The sequence below is a fragment of the Oncorhynchus masou genome, chromosome 29 (assembly GCF_036934945.1).
Source record: "Oncorhynchus masou masou isolate Uvic2021 chromosome 29, UVic_Omas_1.1, whole genome shotgun sequence".
Lineage (NCBI taxonomy): Eukaryota > Metazoa > Chordata > Actinopteri > Salmoniformes > Salmonidae > Oncorhynchus > Oncorhynchus masou.
Window position 1 is genome coordinate 89,892,973 of NC_088240.1, and position 5,054 is coordinate 89,898,026.

General features: G+C 46.0%; 1 long non-coding RNA gene across 1 annotated transcript; it reads right to left on the reverse strand.

Moving 5' to 3' along the window:
- Positions 1–3,097: 3,097 nt before the first annotated feature.
- Positions 3,098–4,776, reverse strand: LOC135520961 (uncharacterized). The gene is made up of 2 exons (XR_010452468.1): positions 4,242–4,776; positions 3,098–3,929 (listed from the first exon to the last, which is right to left on the reverse strand). It is a non-coding gene; the product is annotated as an uncharacterized LOC135520961 (long non-coding RNA).
- Positions 4,777–5,054: the final 278 nt, after the last annotated feature.

Genomic DNA, 5,054 nt, shown 5'->3' on the forward strand with positions numbered 1-5,054 from the left:
GAGATACTGGGGTGCAAAGGAGCAAGATAAATAAATATAGTATGGAGATGAGGTAGCAAATTAACACTGGAGTGATAGATTTGCAGATGATGATGTGCAAGTAGAAATACTGGTGTGCAAAAGAGCAAAAAAAGTAAATAAAACAATATGGGGATGAGGTAGGTGGTTGGATGGGCTATTTACAGATGAGCTACGTACAGGTGCAGTGATCTGTGAGCTGCTCTGACAGCTGGTGCTTAAAGCTAGTGAGGGAGGTAAGAGTCTCCAGCTTCAAAGATTTTTGCAGTTCATTCCAGTCATTGGCAGCAGAGAACTGGAAGGAGAGGCGGCCAAAGGAAGAATTGGCTTTGGGGGTGACCAGTGAGATATACCTGCTGGAGCGTGTGCTACGGGTGGGTGCTACTATGGTGACCAGTGAGCTGAGATAAGGCGGGGCTTTACCTTTCAGAGACTTGTAGATGACCTGGAGCCAGTGGGTTTGGCGAAGAGTATGAAGTGAGGTCCAGCAAATGAGAGCATACAGGTCACAGTGGTGGGTAGTACAGTATATGGTGCTTTGGTGACAAAATGGATGGCACTGTGATAGACTGCATCCAATTTGTTGAGTAGAGTGTTGGTTGCTATTTTGTAAATGACATCGCCGAAGTCGAGGATCGGTAGGATGGTCAGTTTTACGAGGGCATGTTTGGCAGTGTGAGTGAAGGATGCTTTCTTGCGAAATGGGAAGCCGATTCTAGATTTAATTTAGGATTGGAGATGTTTAATGTGAGTCTGGAAGGAGAGTTTACAGTCTAACCAGACACCTAGGTATTTGTAGTTATCCACATAATCTAAGTCAGAATTGTCCAGAGTGGTGATGCTGGACGGGCGGGCAGGTGCAGGCAACGATCAGTTGAAGAGCATGCATTTAGTTTTACTTGCATTTAAGAGCAGTTGGAGGCCACGGAAGGAGAGTTGTATGGCATTGAAGCTCATCTGGAGGTTTGTTAACACAGTGTCCAACAAAGGGCCAGAGGTATACAGAAGGGTGTCGTCTGCATACAGGTGGTTCAAAGAATCCCCAGCAGCGAGAACGACATCATTGATGTATACAGAGAAGAGAGTCGGCCCGAGAATTGAACCCTGTGGCTCTCCCATGGAGACTGCCAGAGGTCCGGACAACACGCCCTCCGATTTGACATACTGAACTCTATCGGAGAAGTAGTTGGTGAACCAAGCGAGGCAATCATTTGAGAAACCAAGGCTGTTGAGTCTGCCAATAAGAATGTTGTGATTGACAGAGTCGAAAGCCTTAGCCAGGTCGATGAATACGGCTGCACAGTAATGTCTCTTATCGATGGCGGTTATGAAATCATTTAGGACCTTGAGCATGGCTGAGATGTACCCATGACCAGCTCTGAAACCAGATTGCATAGCGGAGAAGGTACGGGGAGATTAGAAATGGTCGATAATCTGTTTGTTAACTTGGCTTTCAAAGACAGTGGCTTTCAAACACTTGCCAGTGTTTACGGTATTTGGGGTTGTACCTGGTAGATTCATTGATAATTTGTGTGAGATTGAGGCCATCAAGCTTAGATTGTAGGATGGCCGAGGTGTTAAGCATGTCCCAGTTTAGGTCACCTAGCAGCATGAGCTCAGATGATAGATGGGGGGCAATCAATTCCCATATAGTTTCCAGGGCACAGCTGGGGGCAGAGGGTGGTCTATAGCAAGCGGCAACGGTGAGAGACTTGTTTCTGGAAAGATGAATTTTTAGAAGTAGAAGCTCAAATTGTTTTGGTACAGACCTGGATAGTAAGTTAGCCTGCAGAGTTCCATCTCTGCAGTAGATTGCAAAACCACCCCATTTGGCAGTTCTATCTTGGCAGAAATTGCTATAGTTAGGGGTGGAAATTTCAGGGTTTTTGGTGGTTTGCCTAAGCCAGGACACGGCTAAGACATCTGGGTTGGCAGAATGTGTTAAAGCAGTGACTAAAGCAAACTTAGAGAGTAGGCCTTTAATGTTAACATGCATGAAACCAAGGCTTTTACGGTTACAGAAGTCAACAAATGAGAGCACCTGGGGTGTAGGATTGGAGCTTGGCACTGCAGGTCCTGGATTAACCTCTACATCACCAGAGGAACAGAGGACAAGTAGGATAAGGGTACGGCTAAAGGCTATAAGAACTGGCCGCCTACACGTTCGAAACTGAGAGTAAAGGGAGCAGGTTTCTGGGCACAATAGCATAGATTCATGGCATAATGTACAGACAAAGGTATGGTAGGAAGAGAGTACATTGGAGGTAAACCTAGGCATTGAGTAATGATGAGAGAGATATAGTCTCTAGAGACGTTTAAACCAGGTGATGTCATCACATATGTGGGAGTTGGAACAACATGGTTGGTTAAGGCATATTGAGCAGACTTAGAGGCTCTCCAGTAAAATAAGACAGTAATCACTAACCAGGACAGTAATGGACAAGGCATATTGATATTAGGGAGAGGCATGCGTAGATCGTATGGGTCCAGTGAGTGGTTGGGCTGGCTGGGGACACGGCGATTCAGACAGTTAGCAGGCCGGGGCTAGCAAGCTAGCATAAGGGTCTTAGATGGACGTCGCGATGGTGAAAAAGTCTGTTTTTGCCTCCTCGTGCGGTGACGTCGATAGACCAGTCGTGGAATTAGTAGGGTTCCATGCAGCATAGGGGTCCAAGTCCAATTGGCAAAATGGGTATAGTGGTCCAAGAAACTGGTCAATGGATCAGCAGGCCACAGTTAGCAGAATGGGCCTTCAGGGGACGTCGCACCTGAGGGGCCTGTTGGGATCCTTGCGCAGATTATGTCTTTATTCCAGTCGTGAAGAATCGGCGGGGTTCCGTGCCCCGTACCGGCAGTAGAAAGGGTCCGGATATTGTAGCCGAGGAGTGGGCTTCAGGAGTAGCCCAGGAGCCTAGCTCCAGGCTAGTTGGTGCTAGCTCCGGGAAGGAAACGTTAGCCAGGAATAGTCAACCTGGGTTGCGGTTAGCTAGCTGCGATGATCCAGATGAAAAGGTTCAGAGTTTGAATTAGGATGTAACAACCATTGGTGGAAGAATGTGAGGACCAAGATGCAGCATGGTAAGTGTTCATCATTATTTTTAATAAACTGAACACTAACTACAACAAGGCCCAAAAGAAACAACCGAAACAGCTCCGTCAGGTGCAAAACACACTAAACAGAAAATAACTACCCACAACCCATAGTGGGAAAACAGGCTGCCTAACTATGGTTCTCAATCAGAGACGATTGACAGCTGTCTCTGATTGGGAACCATACCAGGCCAAAACCAGAAATACAAAACATAGAATGAAGAACATAGAACGCCCACCCCAGTCACACCCTGGCCTAATCAAAATAGAGAATAAAAAGCCTCTCTATGGCCAGGGCGTGACATAGGAATCCGGAGATATGGAGAGAAAAATAGGTCCGGTATGCTCATTTGAAACGCGTTGTACGAACTGGCGAGTGCTTTCTGAGCTAAAGGTTAGCTGATGACCACTAGCAGTGGTTAGCTGACTGATAGCTGATAGCTGGATAGCTAGCTAGCTTCAATTGAGTTATTCCAGTTTGGAGGTAAATAGAAATACTTTAGAAAAAAAACAAATCCACACCACATTGGGTGAGGCGGGTTGCAGGAGAGTATTCATACCTTCCTGTGCGGTGTTCCGTATACAACAGGAGTTCCCTGATCCTGTTGCAGAATACACAGGGATTCTCCTTCCCCATATTGACTGATACCATTCAATTCAATAATAAAAAGACAATACAAGTAAAAGTTGTGTCTAATACATTTTTTATGCAGAGTGCCAGGTCTATCTTCATTCAGAGACATCAGTATCAAGCCCGTCTGCCAGTCTGGACTTCATCACATCATCTTGCAAGTCTCCATGTGCTGGCTCCATACATGTTTCTGTGAACACATACACACATAGTCACTGTTCTATTACCAATGGCCGTTAGGATAGGTAATATCTGACACACAAACAGTTCATCAGTAACACATGGAATGAAAAGGGTATTGCTATTACTGGACATTTCTGCTGTACGGTATTATCAGTAATCAACCTCATTGTGGATGTGATCTAATGCATCTGTGAACACATACACACAGTCGCTGGTCTATTACCAATGGCTGTTAGGGATAGGGGATATCTGGGGGTATCTGACACACATACTATAGACTGTACTATGTTGAAGTTTGAACAGGTCAGACTAAACCTACCTAATTGTTTTCTCCCCATCGACGTGCAGGCAAGTGGTGAGGCTGGAGGTGAGGTTCTGTGCCAGAGCCCCATAGCGGTGTAGATCAGCTTCTGGCCCTTCATCAAAGATACTAGTCACTCACACACACACACACACACACACATATTACATGATCAATGGTGGTTGTGATTAGCCTGGTGAACCAACCTGATCGCTGAATTCACCTTTCCTATTTCACTTCAGATATTATAAAATGTGAAGTGAAATAGAATGGTGAACACAGCGATCAGGCTGGTTCCACCAGGCTAGGTAATACTCTGGACATTATATGTCTAAGAAGTAGAAAATAAGCAACAAATAATGTCAGTTTCCATAAATTACGTTTCACAAATAGTTGTTCAAATATATAAACATAATGAGGTGGGGCCTCCCGGGTGGTGCAGTGGTCTAGGGCACCACATCGCAGTGCTAGCTGTGAGACTCTGGGTTCGCGCCCAAGCTCTGTCGCAGCCGGCCGTGACCGTGAGGTCTATGGATCAGCTTCTGGCCCTTCATCAAAGATACTAGTCACTCACACACACACACACACACACATATTACATGATCAATGGTGGTTGTGATTAGCCTGGTGAACCAACCTGATCGCCCACTTCAGATATTATAAAATGTGAAGTGAAATAGAATGGTGAACTCTGTCGCAGCCGGACATTATATGCGTGACAACAAATAATGTCAGAGGTCTATGGGGCGACACAATTGGCCTAGCGTCATCTGGGTTCGCGCCCAGGCTCTGTCGCAGCCGGCCGTGACCGTGAGGTCTATGGGGCGACAC